The sequence below is a fragment of the Lissotriton helveticus genome, chromosome 5_1 (genome assembly GCF_964261635.1).
Source record: "Lissotriton helveticus chromosome 5_1, aLisHel1.1, whole genome shotgun sequence".
NCBI classification, from domain to species: domain Eukaryota; kingdom Metazoa; phylum Chordata; class Amphibia; order Caudata; family Salamandridae; genus Lissotriton; species Lissotriton helveticus.
Genome location: NC_136065.1, coordinates 456,382,387 through 456,399,449, shown reverse-complemented (window position 1 = coordinate 456,399,449; position 17,063 = coordinate 456,382,387).

Sequence of the window (17,063 nt, the reverse complement as noted above, 5' to 3'; positions counted from 1 at the left end):
CCATGTCTGCCCGACATTGCTCTCAATAAAGAAACACGAATTCTGTGCAGCGTGTGCGACTCAATTGGCTTCCCAGGAGAGGAGGAAGGGGGGAGCCGCTTCGTTGATATTTCAAGCGAGGGTGTCCAGTCGCAGAGGACGCACCGACAGTCAGAGCGCCGAGCTTCCCGCAATTACATGGACACACACCTACAGACCCCGTAAAACGGCAAGGGAAACTGGAAGCCGCCCTACACCAGAGTGGGGAATGTCGCCTCAATAGACTTTGAAAATGAGTCTGATGGAGGAGCTACACTTCTGGAGACCGCAGGTTCCAGAGAGAGACAGAAAAATAATCGGCAGCACGCAAGAAGAGGGTAGTGGAACTACCGATACCAGCATGCTTTGCAAGCGCATCCAAGCGTCCACTAGAGGGTAAGCCATGCAACTTTAAAAACGAAGGCGATTCCACACAAGCCCCCGACTTGCAGCAAATACCTCTGAAGAAGTTGACAGTCGTCAACGAAACGCGTCAGGTCACCTGCATAATCCATGTCTGCCCGACACTGCTCTCAATAAAGAAACACAAATTCTGTGCAGCGTGTGCGACTCAATTGGCTTCCCAGGAGGGGAGGAAGGGGGGAGCCGCTTCATTGATATTTCAAGCGAAGGTGTCCAGTCGCAGAGGACGCACCGACAGTCAGAGCGCCGAGCTTCCCGCAATTACATGGACACAAACCTACAGACCCGGTAAAACGGCAAGGGAAACTGGCAGCCGCCCTACACCAGAGTGGGGAATGTCGCCTCAATAGACTTTGAAAATGAGTCTGATGGAGGAGCTACACTTCTGGAGACCGCAGGTTCCAGAGAGAGACAGAAAAATAATCGGCAGCACGCAAGAAGAGGGTAGTGGAACTACCGATACCAGCAAGCTTTGCAAGCGCATCCAAGCGTCCACTAGAGGGAAAGCCATGCAACTTTAAAAACGAAGGCGATTCCACACAAGCCCCCGACTTGCAGCAAATACCTCTGAAGAAGTTGACAGTCGTCAACGAAACGCGTCAGGTCACCTGCATAATCCATGTCTGCCCGACACTGCTCTCAATAAAGAAACACGAATTCTGTGCAGCGTGTGCGACTCAATTGGCTTCCCAGGAGAGGAGGAAGGGGGGAGCCGCTTCGTTGATATTTCAAGCGAGGGTGTCCAGTCGCAGAGGACGCACCGACAGTCAGAGCGCCGAGCTTCCCGCAATTACATGGACACACACCTACAGACCCGGTAAAACGGCAAGGGAAACTGGCAGCCGCCCTACACCAGAGTGGGGAATGTCGCCTCAATAGACTTTGAAAATGAGTCTGATGGAGGAGCTACACTTCTGGAGACCGCAGGTTCCAGAGAGAGACAGAAAAATAATCGGCAGCACGCAAGAAGAGGGTAGTGCAACTACCGATACCAGCATGCTTTGCAAGCGCATCCAAGCGTCCACTAGAGGGCAAGCCATGCAACTTTAAAAACAAAGGCGATTCCACACAAGCCCCCGACTTGCAGCAAATACCTCTGAAGAAGTTGACAGTCGTCAACGAAACGCGTCAGGTCACCTGCATAATCCACGTGTGCGACTCAATTGGCTTCCCAGGAGAGGAGGAAGGGGGGAGCCGCTTCGTTGATATTTCAAGCGAGGGTGTCCAGTCGCAGAGGACGCACCGACAGTCAGAGCGCCGAGCTTCCCGCAATTACATGGACACACACCTACAGACCAGGTAAAACGGAAAGGGAAACTGGCAGCCGCCCTACACCAGAGTGGGGAATGTCGCCTCAATAGACTTTGAAAATGAGTCTGATGGAGGAGCTACACTTCTGGAGACCGCAGGTTCCAGAGAGAGACAGAAAAATAATCGGCACCACGCAAGAAGAGGGTAGTGGAACTACCGATACCAGCATGCCTTGCAAGCGCATCCAAGCGTCCACTAGAGGGCAAGCCATGCAACTTTAAAAACGAAGGCGATTCCACACAAGCCCCCGACTTGCAGCAAATACCTCTGAAGAAGTTGACAGTCGTCAACAAAACGCGTCAGGTCACCTGCATAATCCATGTCTGCCCGACACTGCTCTCAATAAAGAAACTCGAATTCTGTGCAGCGTGTGCGACTTAATTGGATTCCCAGGAGAGGAGGAAGGGGGGGACCCGCTTCGTTGATATTTCAAGCGAGGGTGTCCAGTCGCAGAGGACGCACCGACAGTCAGAGCGCCGAGCTTCCCGCAATTACATGGACACACACCTACAGACCCGGTAAAACGGCAAGGGAAACTAGCAGCCGCCCTACACCAGAGTGGGGAATGTCGCCTCAATAAACTTTGAAAATGAGTCTGATGGAGGAGCTACACTTCTGGAGACCGCAGGTTCCAGAGAGAGACAGAAAAATAATCGGCAGCACGCAAGAAGAGGGTAGTGGAACTACCGATACCAGCATGCTTTGCAAGCGCTTCCAAGCGTCCACTAGAGGGCAAACCATGCAACTTTAAAAACAAAGGCGATTCCACACAAGCCCCCGACTTGCAGCAAATACCTCTGAAGATGTTGACAGTCGTCAACGAAACGCGTCAGGTCACCTGCATAATCCACGTGTGCGACTCAATTGGCTTCGCAGGAGAGGAGGAAGGGGGGAGCCGCTTCGTTGATATTTCAAGCGAGGGTGTCCAGTCGCAGAGGACGCACCGACAGTCAGAGCGCCGAGCTTCCCGCAATTACATGGACACACACCTACAGACCAGGTAAAACGGAAAGGGAAACTGGCAGCCGCCCTACACCAGAGTGGGGAATGTCGCCTCAATAGACTTTGAAAATGAGTCTGATGGAGGAGCTACACTTCTGGAGACCGCAGGTTCCAGAGAGAGACAGAAAAATAATCGGCACCACGCAAGAAGAGGGTAGTGGAACTACCGATACCAGCATGCCTTGCAAGCGCATCCAAGCGTCCACTAGAGGGCAAGCCATGCAACTTTAAAAACGAAGGCGATTCCACACAAGCCCCCGACTTGCAGCAAATACCTCTGAAGAAGTTGACAGTCGTCAACAAAACGCGTCATGTCACCTGCATAATCCATGTCTGCCCGACACTGCTCTCAATAAAGAAACACAAATTCTGTGCAGCGTGTGCGACTCAATTGGCTTCCCAGGAGAGGAGGAAGGGGGGAGCCGCTTTGTTGATATTTCAAGCGAGGGTGTCCAGTCGCAGAGGACGCACCGACAGTCAGAGCGCCGAGCTTCCCGCAATTACATGGACACACACCTACAGACCCGGTAAAACGGCAAGGGAAACTGGCAGCCGCCCTACACCAGAGTGGGGAATGTCGCCTCAATAGACTTTGAAAATGAGTCTAATGGAGGAGCTACACTTCTGGAGACCGCAGGTTCCAGAGAGAGAGACAGAAAAATAATCGGCAGCACGCAAGAAGAGGGTAGTGGAACTACCGATACCAGCATGCTTTGCAAGCACATCCAAGCGTCCACTAGAGGGCAAGCCATGCAACTTTAAAAAGGAAGGCGATTCCACACAAACCCCCGACTTGCAGCAAATACCTCTGAAGAAGTTGACAGTCGTCAACGAAACGCGTCAGGTCATCTGCATAATCCATGTCTGCCCGACACTGCTCTCAATAAAGAAACACGAATTCTGTGCAGCGTGTGCGACTCAATTGGCTTCCCAGGAGAGGAGGAAGGGGGGAGCCGCTTCGTTGATATTTCAAGCGAGGGTGTCCAGTCGCAGAGGACGCACCGACAGTCAGAGCGCCGAGCTTCCCGCAATTACATGGACACAAACCTACAGACCCGGTAAAACGGCAAGGGAAACTGGCAGCCGCCCTACACCAGAGTGGGGAATGTCGCCTCAATAGACTTTGAAAATGAGTCTGATGGAGGAGCTACACTTCTGGAGACCGCAGGTTCCAGAGAGAGACAGAAAAATAATCGGCAGCACGCAAGAAGAGGGTAGTGGAACTACCGATACCAGCAAGCTTTGCAAGCGCATCCAAGCGTCCACTAGAGGGAAAGCCATGCAACTTTAAAAACGAAGGCGATTCCACACAAGCCCCCGACTTGCAGCAAATACCTCTGAAGAAGTTGACAGTCGTCAACGAAACGCGTCAGGTCACCTGCATAATCCATGTCTGCCCGACACTGCTCTCAATAAAGAAACACGAATTCTGTGCAGCGTGTGCGACTCAATTGGCTTCCCAGGAGAGGAGGAAGGGGGGAGCCGCTTCGTTGATATTTCAAGCGAGGGTGTCCAGTCGCAGAGGACGCACCGACAGTCAGAGCGCCGAGCTTCCCGCAATTACATGGACACACACCTACAGACCCGGTAAAACGGCAAGGGAAACTGGCAGCCGCCCTACACCAGAGTGGGGAATGTCGCCTCAATAGACTTTGAAAATGAGTCTGATGGAGGAGCTACACTTCTGGAGACCGCAGGTTCCAGAGAGAGACAGAAAAATAATCGGCAGCACGCAAGAAGAGGGTAGTGCAACTACCGATACCAGCATGCTTTGCAAGCGCATCCAAGCGTCCACTAGAGGGCAAGCCATGCAACTTTAAAAACAAAGGCGATTCCACACAAGCCCCCGACTTGCAGCAAATACCTCTGAAGAAGTTGACAGTCGTCAACGAAACGCGTCAGGTCACCTGCATAATCCACGTGTGCGACTCAATTGGCTTCCCAGGAGAGGAGGAAGGGGGGAGCCGCTTCGTTGATATTTCAAGCGAGGGTGTCCAGTCGCAGAGGACGCACCGACAGTCAGAGCGCCGAGCTTCCCGCAATTACATGGACACACACCTACAGACCAGGTAAAACGGAAAGGGAAACTGGCAGCCGCCCTACACCAGAGTGGGGAATGTCGCCTCAATAGACTTTGAAAATGAGTCTGATGGAGGAGCTACACTTCTGGAGACCGCAGGTTCCAGAGAGAGACAGAAAAATAATCGGCACCACGCAAGAAGAGGGTAGTGGAACTACCGATACCAGCATGCCTTGCAAGCGCATCCAAGCGTCCACTAGAGGGCAAGCCATGCAACTTTAAAAACGAAGGAGATTCCACACAAGCCCCCGACTTGCAGCAAATACCTCTGAAGAAGTTGACAGTCGTCAACAAAACGCGTCAGGTCACCTGCATAATCCATGTCTGCCCGACACTGCTCTCAATAAAGAAACTCGAATTCTGTGCAGCGTGTGCGACTTAATTGGATTCCCAGGAGAGGAGGAAGGGGGGGACCCGCTTCGTTGATATTTCAAGCGAGGGTGTCCAGTCGCAGAGGACGCACCGACAGTCAGAGCGCCGAGCTTCCCGCAATTACATGGACACACACCTACAGACCCGGTAAAACGGCAAGGGAAACTAGCAGCCGCCCTACACCAGAGTGGGGAATGTCGCCTCAATAAACTTTGAAAATGAGTCTGATGGAGGAGCTACACTTCTGGAGACCGCAGGTTCCAGAGAGAGACAGAAAAATAATCGGCAGCACGCAAGAAGAGGGTAGTGGAACTACCGATACCAGCATGCTTTGCAAGCGCTTCCAAGCGTCCACTAGAGGGCAAACCATGCAACTTTAAAAACAAAGGCGATTCCACACAAGCCCCCGACTTGCAGCAAATACCTCTGAAGATGTTGACAGTCGTCAACGAAACGCGTCAGGTCACCTGCATAATCCACGTGTGCGACTCAATTGGCTTCCCAGGAGAGGAGGAAGGGGGGAGCCGCTTCGTTGATATTTCAAGCGAGGGTGTCCAGTCGCAGAGGACGCACCGACAGTCAGAGCGCCGAGCTTCCCGCAATTACATGGACACACACCTACAGACCAGGTAAAACGGAAAGGGAAACTGGCAGCCGCCCTACACCAGAGTGGGGAATGTCGCCTCAATAGACTTTGAAAATGAGTCTGATGGAGGAGCTACACTTCTGGAGACCGCAGGTTCCAGAGAGAGACAGAAAAATAATCGGCCCCATGCAAGAAGAGGGTAGTGGAACTACCGATACCAGCATGCCTTGCAAGCGCATCCAAGCGTCCACTAGAGGGCAAGCCATGCAACTTTAAAAACGAAGGCGATTCCACACAAGCCCCCGACTTGCAGCAAATACCTCTGAAGAAGTAACAGTCGTCAACAAAACGCGTCATGTCACCTGCATAATCCATGTCTGCCCGACACTGCTCTCAATAAAGAAACACAAATTCTGTGCAGCGTGTGCGACTCAATTGGCTTCCCAGGAGAGGAGGAAGGGGGGAGCCGCTTTGTTGATATTTCAAGCGAGGGTGTCCAGTCGCAGAGGACGCACCGACAGTCAGAGCGCCGAGCTTCCCGCAATTACATGGACACACACCTACAGACCCGGTAAAACGGCAAGGGAAACTGGCAGCCGCCCTACACCAGAGTGGGGAATGTCGCCTCAATAGACTTTGAAAATGAGTCTAATGGAGGAGCTACACTTCTGGAGACCGCAGGTTCCAGAGAGAGAGACAGAAAAATAATCGGCAGCACGCAAGAAGAGGGTAGTGGAACTACCGATACCAGCATGCTTTGCAAGCACATCCAAGCGTCCACTAGAGGGCAAGCCATGCAACTTTAAAAAGGAAGGCGATTCCACACAAACCCCCGACTTGCAGCAAATACCTCTGAAGAAGTTGACAGTCGTCAACGAAACGCGTCAGGTCATCTGCATAATCCATGTCTGCCCGACACTGCTCTCAATAAAGAAACACGAATTCTGTGCAGCGTGTGCGACTCAATTGGCTTCCCAGGAGAGGAGGAAGGGGGGAGCCGCTTCGTTGATATTTCAAGCGAGGGTGTCCAGTCGCAGAGGACGCACCGACAGTCAGAGCGCCGAGCTTCCCGCAATTACATGGACACACACCTACAGACCAGGTAAAACGGAAAGGGAAACTGGCAGCCGCCCTACACCAGAGTGGGGAATGTCGCCTCAATAGACTTTGAAAATGAGTCTGATGGAGGAGCTACACTTCTGGAGACCGCAGGTTCCAGAGAGAGACAGAAAAATAATCGGCACCACGCAAGAAGAGGGTAGTGGAACTACCGATACCAGCATGCCTTGCAAGCGCATCCAAGCGTCCACTAGAGGGCAAGCCATGCAACTTTAAAAACGAAGGCGATTCCACACAAGCCCCCGACTTGCAGCAAATACCTCTGAAGAAGTTGACAGTCGTCAACAAAACGCGTCATGTCACCTGCATAATCCATGTCTGCCCGACACTGCTCTCAATAAAGAAACACAAATTCTGTGCAGCGTGTGCGACTCAATTGGCTTCCCAGGAGAGGAGGAAGGGGGGAGCCGCTTTGTTGATATTTCAAGCGAGGGTGTCCAGTCGCAGAGGACGCACCGACAGTCAGAGCGCCGAGCTTCCCGCAATTACATGGACACACACCTACAGACCCGGTAAAACGGCAAGGGAAACTGGCAGCCGCCCTACACCAGAGTGGGGAATGTCGCCTCAATAGACTTTGAAAATGAGTCTAATGGAGGAGCTACACTTCTGGAGACCGCAAGTTCCAGAGAGAGAGACAGAAAAATAATCGGCAGCACGCAAGAAGAGGGTAGTGGAACTACCGATACCAGCATGCTTTGCAAGCACATCCAAGCGTCCACTAGAGGGCAAGCCATGCAACTTTAAAAAGGAAGGCGATTCCACACAAACCCCCGACTTGCAGCAAATACCTCTGAAGAAGTTGACAGTCGTCAACGAAACGCGTCAGGTCATCTGCATAATCCATGTCTGCCCGACACTGCTCTCAATAAAGAAACACGAATTCTGTGCAGCGTGTGCGACTCAATTGGCTTCCCAGGAGAGGAGGAAGGGGGGAGCCGCTTCGTTGATATTTCAAGCGAGGGTGTCCAGTCGCAGAGGACGCACCGACAGTCAGAGCGCCGAGCTTCCCGCAATTACATGGACACACACCTACAGACCCGGTAAAACGGAAAGGGAAACTGGCAGCCGCCCTACACCAGAGTGGGGAATGTTGCCTCAATAGACTTTGAAAATGAGTCTGATGGAGGAGCTACACTTCTGGAGACCGCAGGTTCCAGAGAGAGACAGAAAAATAATCGGCAGCACGCAAGAAGAGGGTAGTGGAACTACCGATACCAGCATGCTTTGCAAGCGCATCCAAGCGTCCACTAGAGGGTAAGCCATGCAACTTTAAAAACAAAGGCAATTCCACACAAGCCCGCGACTTGCAGCAAATACCTCTGAAGAAGTTGACAGTCGTCAACGAAACGCGTCAGGTCACCTGCATAATCCATGTCTGCCCGACACTGCTCTCAATAAAGAAACACGAATTCTGTGCAGCGTGTGCGACTCAATTGGCTTCCCAGGAGAGGAGGAAGGGGGGAGCCGCTTCGTTGATATATTTATATATATATATATATGTATGTATATTTAGCATTATTGCTATTTTATTTACCGTGGGACTCCCACTTCGACGACGGGGAATATTCAAGCATGTGAATCTATGAAAGACACCCCTAATACTGGAGAAAGTATCTGATAGAAAAATATAATACATACAACTGAAAATAGGACTGCTCCGTAAAATCCACAGATTAACAGGATAGAAGATGACAGAAAGACAAAGTCACATCAAAGGCGAATCTTATCTCACATAGCTTGGAGAGGTAATTGTAAAGTACAGAACTCAGGACACTCATTTATTCAGAGCTGGTGAAAAAGTCCACTTGGGACGTGCTGCACTGGGGTAAGATTCCTTGTACCACCGCAAGTTGGAGACCCATTCGTGGTTGGCAGCATAATGCCTGACTGGATGTTGTGTGATCCTGCCAGGTGACGTGCCAACAGTGAGTTCCTATTCACTGCAAGCTTGTGCAGGGTTTTAGTGTTTCCATGCAGTGTGTGTGGGTGTCGCAATCTTCTTGCAGCAAGTATTAAAACAAGTATTGAAAGTCCATCTCATCAAAATGTTTGTACCAATAATGTTCCAATGCTTAAACAACAAGAAATGGTGTACTGCTGTTGGGTCTTTGTTGTTGCTGTTTTGTGTGGTTTGGCGCTCATTCAAGTGGGGGCTTCAATGTGTGGCTCATTTGTTTGAGCCCACTTGGATGATTCATTGCTAATTCTATGAATGTTTTTATTTCTTAATTTAGTAATGATCAAATGTCCTTGTATTAATAATAGTTTCTCTGTTATGAGACAGAAAAAGTGATCAATATAAGAGTAGTAACTTGCATAGAAATTGTACATGGGATGTCTGTAAGTAAAAAATCGTGTGAGTACAGTTTTAATGATTCCTATGAATGTTAACTTTTTTTTAGAATGCTTTTATGGTTGTATACTATGCACCGAATAACACTACTTGACTCATTTGTTGTTTTCCTTTGGATAGTTCTGGGACATGCTCAAATGTCCTGCTGACCCGGATGACTCATCTGCTTGTCCTGACTCTGATGACTTCATTGTTGGTTCCCTTTGGCTGTAGGTGCAAGTTCTGGAACATGTTTCAGGGCACGGCCTTTGGCGACGGTACCTCTATTTAAAGAGGTTGTGTCCTTTTAGCTTCACTTGCTATTCATGTTTGGTTTTGAAAGGAACTGCCACATTGAGGAGCCAAAAGCCCAAGAGGTTTTCTTGATTTCAGAGAGCTGTTCCAGTCTTCCTACAGATCAAGGAGGCTTGTCTTTCCTGACGCAGCGCTCTTTAATTGTGAGCTTTGTGTCCCCACTCACCATCTTCAGACGTTCGGATGAGGTACTACCTTCTGGTGCTTGAGCAGAAATTATTCTGGCGAATTGGGGAAAAACAGCCTCCGGTAAGGTGGCCATTTGGGGGGCATGTTGGGGTCTGCACTAGTGGCTGGTGAAGGGATATCAACCAACCATAGCAAGAGAGAGACACTGGGAACTAACTCCTAGACCCCCCCCCCTCAGTAGAGATTTGTCTTTGGATATATAGGCTTGTTTTGGGAACTTGCAATGAACCTTGAAATGAACTGCTACAGCTTTTGATACAGGAATATCAAGAACGTTGTGGGATTTAACATATGGAACTGTAATTTTGGACTTTGCTCTCTTAATGAAAACTACCAGCGTTTTCTTCTAAGAAATGTAAAAACAATTATTTGTAAAAGTAGAGATAACAATTGTTGACTAACCTATGTTCTTCCAGGTCTCCTTCCGTGCAGTACCCAGCCTAACTTCCCTTCTGCCTGTTTGGCCACATTGATCCTCTGGTGAAAATATAAAACTCAGAGTCAGTGCTGCCAGAAGGAGGGCATCTTGAAAGCATCGCTTTTGCAGAACTGGGACTAACAGTGGGAGCCCATGCCACCCTGTTTGCTGAAGTACCGCATGTTGTCAAAGAGGAACTTTCTCTTGAGTGATGAAAGAAATGTTTTTAGGATAGATGGATTGCCCATAAAACCATGAGGTATATGTGGTAGCGCTGTTCCAACAGGGACTAAAGAACCCAAATCTCAACCTTGTCCAGGTGATCCCCTCACTTCCATCTATGGGATGATGCATCAGTCCCTACCGTGCCAACTGGCGCATGGCAGATGGGCCTGCCAGAACTGATATTGTTACATATCCAGTCATACTCCCCTCTGGATTGCACGGAGGGTAGGTTAGGCGCTACTTGTGCAATGGACGGATGTAAGTATATGTCCTATTTTCTAACCCTTTTCACTTCCTGCAGTGCAGCTCCTTCCCTGCGCCTTCTCTTTTGACCCTACAGGAGTCGGACACAACACCATTTAGCGCCCCAGCATACCGGAGTGTTTGGCTCCATTTCACAGCCTTTTTCTGGTAAGTCATCTTTCTTCTACCACGTGTGGGGGTCTATACACGTGGCCAAGACACTCCTTTCAATCCCCTTGGGCAACCCTCTTGCCAGTTCTGTCCTAGGGCATTCACACTGATGCAACCTTGACAACAGCCCATGCAGTTGCAGATGACTGCTGACCCCCCCGGGGGGGGGGAGTCTTTGAATTGGGGTTTCCATTTCTGGGGGCCACTGTGTCTTGCCAGGCCATTGTTGTATACATCCTTCACGATGCACGATTGATAAAAATGTACATTGAGTCTTTCAATTCTCCTAAACACTACATCAAAGTTTTTTATCTAGTTCACTGTGCATTGAGTGTTATGCATACAGCAGTCGAACTACTATTCAACCACCGATATGGAACGATGTTGGTTTTTAGTGCCTTCGATCCTTTCCTTTATCATATCATTTGACCCTCCCTGCCTTCCCCCCTTTTTGTCCCCATTCTCCTTTAGGTCCTACCCAGAGGAACCCAGTTACGGTTGGTGTAATTTGGTGAGGGTATGGTTATTTCTTTCTGTAAACAGATATGAATTGCCCCTCAGTGAGTAGTTAGTAGGGTTTTTATGTCCTGAAGAAATGCCATGATCTTAAAGACACTAGAGGGCATGAAACATGTTAGCCGACATCCTTACTTAAATGCTTGATGATATTACTAGATCCTCCTCTTGCAAGTATTGTAGGTTTTTAATCATGACATGGAACTCGCTAATTAAAGTTGGTTTAGCTAGTTCCCATAGTTATTTTGAATTCACATCTTCCCAACACTCTACTCACCTTTGTATATACACCTCACGTACCACACATACCATCATCATCGGCAAAAATCACAGGTAAAAGATTTCTGGAAAAGAGATCCTCTGTGGGACCGTTGGGCATTGCAGTGCCGGCCAAACGAGGAGCTGCCCGATGATGAAGCATGACATACCTCAGGTGTATGTGGTCCCTTGCTCCTTATAGGAGCACTCCTCGCACCGGTTAGGACCTTACCTTCCTGCTTCTCCTTTTTAGGAACCACATACCTCTTGGTTTCACAGTATGGCAAAGAAAGGACCAGCACACATGCCCCAAGATATACAGCGCTTCCGTGTTTATTTGTTAGAATGAAGAATGCAAGGAGCATGTTGAAGTGCCACGCATGCAAGGGTGACACCACTTTTGGAATGAAAGACGCACAAGTACTAAACACTAGTGTTTTAGAAAAGAAGATAGCATATGACAGCTGGACTCACAATGCTTGCAGCTCACTGACACAACATGCGTAAGTGATTGCAATGAAAAATATGGCCTTCGGTATTAGGAGCCAGAAGGTCCAAATATGCAGACACTCTGAACGAGCACACATTAGGAAAACAATTACTAAATTCAAATCTCACTGCAGCATATTAAAAGATGGAAAAATTGTGGGGAAAACACATCACAACAGGTGATTTGAATAAAGAGGGTTGATCAAGCAAAAAAGAAAGGCTAAAAGAACTACAAGTAAACGTTAACTGTGCCCACAGCAAAGCATTGCCAAGCCAAGGATAATACAAATAAAAGAACATTAGACAACGAAGCTTTCAGTGGATCTACATGTTTTCCTCACTCCAAACTATGCACTTGCACCAGCAGCCTAAGTAGATGGACTTTGTGGAAGAACGGGGAGCAGCCGTGATGTCCCTACCACACCATGTCCAACTATTGAAAATTGTTGTTTAATTATTCTTGTAGCAGTTTCCTAATGGAAATCAGCATTATCAAATAATGTAGCCCGCTGTTTTCTAATGGAACAGCCAGCCTTACTACAGTGAAAGTAGCTTTTAGGGCTTTTTCATTATACGGACAGGTTTACCATTAAATTCCTACATGTCCTACTTTTAAATACCATGCACCATGCTTTATGGGATATATGGCTTACATAAGGGTGACATATATATTTTAAAGGACGGTTTCAACTTGTCAAAAGGGGTTGAATTTGCAGTTTAAAACTGCAAGAGCCAGGCTACAAACAATAGGCCTGCAGTCGTGTTTGGACTGTCACTGAAATGGATGTGTCAATGCGTGCTGTAGCTCACTAGTGACATTTAACTTACAGGTCCTGGGTAACCTTTGTACCATACACTAGGGCCTTAAAAGTAAGTTAAACATGCCAATCAGGTTTATGCCAAATCTACCATGTTGAAAGGGGGAGCACTGCCACTTTGTCACTGGTTAACAGGGGTTACGTGCACAGAGTTCTATAGCGATCAAAATAAAAGGTCCAGCAAAAGGTGAAACATCAGGGTGACCCTGCAGAAAGGGCATATTTCTCACAGCCTGGTACTGGCTCTCTCTTCTAAAGTCAGTCAAACAGTTTCTTCCAGAAAGAAACCGCTGATCAAGGAAGACGACTTCAAATAAGAAGGCATGTAGGAGCACATGCAATATGTCCGCCAGCCTGTAACTCTCCTGCCACACCGGAGTCTCCAGGCAGACTTATAGTGGACCTACATTTTCCCTTTAATGTCCAGTGGGTGGCAGCAGCGTGGGAACTGCTGGGGAGAAGCAGGGTGAGTTTGCAGGCCTCTGCTACGTCTGCATTACAATAGTTTTAGTCAATATTGCCGTTCCTCACACCAAGCCATCCCAACTGTCATGTTGTCTCACTTTGCTACTTTGGTGCACTTCAAGGTCTCGCCCCCTTGGTCAGATGAAGGGAAGCCAAATCTCCTCTAATTATGTTTACTTTCTGTGGGGCACCTACTACATTCTCCTGCTGGCTGAGATATATTGGCTGAATTATTACTGGAGGCATTTTTCTATAATGCAGAGATATCTCCTTCTGCAAGAATTATAGTATTACCTCAAGTACCCATGAATGGTTTATGAGATTATTTCTTCTTCTGCCTACGAGTATCGCTGCGTATTGTCTAAGCATTCAGCGAATTAGTTTCTTTTTGCAGCATCACTAAACATCTTATCACTTTCTAAGTCGAAGTTGGCATTGCTTTATCAAATATTGACAAGCAAGCTGCAGCAGCATCTTTCAAAATGACAACCAGTTCTCCTCTACTTTAAAATATATTGCTCCTCCCATCTATCTTACTGACCTGTGTAAAAAAAAACTGCAAAGCTAAAAAGAGGGAAAAAAGAGGATCACATTTCGCCCAAAAAATCTATGCTCTTGGAGAATATAATGGATGACATTTCAAAACCTTTTGTTGTTGAAACGAGCACTTTCCTTCAGAGAATTAAAGCAAAATGGTCTCATTTGGACTCTAGAGACTTGGAAGTAGAGCAGATAATAAGTAATGCTCAGGATGTTGCAGCCAACGTAGATTTGCTGTCAAAGGAAATTATTTTACTAAAAAATAAAGCAGAGGATTTGAAAAAATGCATAGGCACAACAACTTGAGAATTTATGGAGTTCCTGAAGTAACAGATGGGTCTGACATCATTACATTCTTTAAGCTCAACGTTCAAGATTATTGGCTTGAAAGATGGGTCTAAGAAAATATACAGATAGCGCAACGTGTTGGATTTTTGTCCATGTCTAAATCTACGTCTGGTCGACCAGGAGGTATCATAGCCTTTTTAGGGCTCGGCCTCCGCCCACGAAGGGGGTGGAGCTTCGAGCTCCTAATGCTAAAGAAGAAAGAAAGGATCTCTAGGGCTCTGAACAGACACATTCCTTAGTGTATTTTGTCATCTGCCTAGTGATTCGTCTTCGCTGTGCTGTGTATGTAGTAGCGTTGACGTGATAGGATGTAAGTAATTTACGCGTGCCCGATGTGGCATATTGTGTGCGAGAACGAGCACTGCAGAGTGATTAATCTTAATTACGAGCTGTCAGAGTGCCCGTGTAATACAATCCAGATGGTGCGAGCGCGTACACCATTGCATGCAACAGAACAGTGACTCGGTAATCTTGCCCTTTATCTTTGCCCCCCCCCCACTTCCTCCTTTTCAAATTCCTTTCGAGCTGAGCGGAGCCTGCGACTACGGACTGCGAGCCTGAGCTGCTCCTCCCGGCCCCAGCCCCTCCTCTCCTGTGAACTCTGCAGTCTGCAGATTGCACCGGCGGCCGTCCCCAGCAACTTTAAAGGTGAGTGTTGTGTCCTGATGTAACGTAACTGGTGCTCTGTAAAGCGCTCTGATACCCGGTTTGGGTCAAGTTTGCGCTATATAAAACTCGGCAAAAAAAAAAACGGACCTCAGTGATTTCTTGTTTATATTGAAATACACAGTGTTCAGCGCTGGGTTTTCTCAGATGCACTGGGATCCTTTCCAGCCGTTTGCTCTTTCATTTCTCGGGCCTCCTCCCGCCTCACACATCGGTCCTTTGTGACCTCTGGCCTAAGAAGCCCTCCAAAGATAGATGTGTGGAGATCGTCTCCTTCCAGAGCCTGATTTACCTCTGCTGCTAATTAACTGTAGAGCAATGGCCCTCAGCCATCCATTGAGAGATAAGCTTTGGCCGGTGAAAGGGATAATCTTGCACGTCCTCCTATTAAAGACTGCCCAGCTTATGTCCAATTTATTACGCACAAAATACCTTCCAGCAGCGGGAGGTAGGCACTGCGCAGGCCACCGAGGCCACGGTGAGAGGAATAACCCGCCCCCTATTTCGACTGACAGTTGTGATGGCAAGTTCAGGTCTCTCAATTGCACCCTGAAGAGTAGGCCCTCCAGCTGGACACCACGAGGACCAGGAGGCACCGATCCTGTAGGGCTGCCCTGCCTATCATTCGTCTAAGGTCGATAACATGACGCTCGTTGAGATGGGTAACAAGAAACTCCATTGCACAGCGCCAAGATAAATAATGTAATACTTGGGGCAGCCTCCGACATGGCCGGAAGGCGGAAGGGTTGCTAGCGGCCTCCGTAGTAAAAAAGCACCAGACAAATTCAAGACTAGGCAGCCTTGGTGTTGGGCTTGCGGATATTTAAATGCAACAGCCCCTAGTTTCTCAGTAGCGCTTTGGGTACTCTCTTGCAAATGAAACTCTCGGTGGAGTTAAACAAGAGGGAGACATGCTACTGTTGAAAGAATAATAAGCTTTTCAGTTCAAGAACTTACATTAAAGGATACGAAGTTCCCTTTCTTTGAGAACGGGATAAAGCATAGGGCCCGCGATTGAATTTAGACCTAAAAAATGGAGGGCATTCAATTAACTGTGGCCTTGTTTATCTAAGTGGCGCTTTATACCGATAGCCGGGTTTCAAGCACTTTATAAGGGAGTAATCCTTTCTCTCGTTACTCAGCCCCGGTGCTAATTACGGAGAGGCTTGTGACGGTGCCACACATTTCCGATTACACGGGATACGGAGGCGGAGAGTAGGCCGCACAAATGGGTTTTGAAAACCACAAGATGCTCCCCGCATGCCGCTTTTATAGCGGAGAGGAGGTGGCCTAACGGCTAGGGCGCTCGACCTCGGACCGAGAGGACCCGGGTTCGAGTCTCGGTCACACGACCCTAAGCAGAAATTGAGGGAAACGACAGAAATCGGGGGAAACGATCCAATTTTGCGTTCTTTCGCGTTCCACTTTCTTCGTATTGCGCACATGCTTACTGTCTCACGGGCTGCCTGATAAGATAATTGTTTTGCACAGGGGAACGACTTTGCTTTTAGGAGGCCTCTGCGATTCTGTATCTCAGCAAAAGAGTAACCCTTACCTCACACCATGTACAAAAAGTGCCACTGGTGATTCTGAAGAGGCAGAAATACTTGGCTGGTACCTCAGAAGTGGCTTAAAACCCTTGTGGAATGTTCGACTTCTCATAGTATTCTATGCAAGTGTAGTGCTGGTTATCTATACCCGTGACCGTGTAAGTGGAGCATCATTTACACATATGCTGGACAGTACGAATGTCCATACATTAAGGCTGAATCTTCGCAATGGTGCAGAGTAGTGAGTGCAGAGTGCAGAGTAGTGAGTGCAGAGTGCAGAGTAGTGAGTGCAGAGTAGTGAGTGCAGAGTGCAGAGTGCAGAGTAGTGAGTGCAGAGTGGTGAGTACAGATTGCAGAGTGCAGAGTAGTGAGTGCAGAGTGCAGAGTAGTGAGTGCAGAGTGCAGAGTAGTGAGTGCAGAGTGCAGAGTAGTGAGTGCAGAGTAGTGAATGCAGAGTGCAGAGTAGTGAGTGCAGAGTGCAGAGTAGTGAGTGCAGAGTAGTGAGTGCAGAGTGCAGAGTGCAGAGTAGTGAGTGCAGAGTGCAGAGTAGTGAGTGCAGAGTAGTGAGTGCAGCGTGCAGAGTAGTGAGTGCAGAGTAGTGAGTGC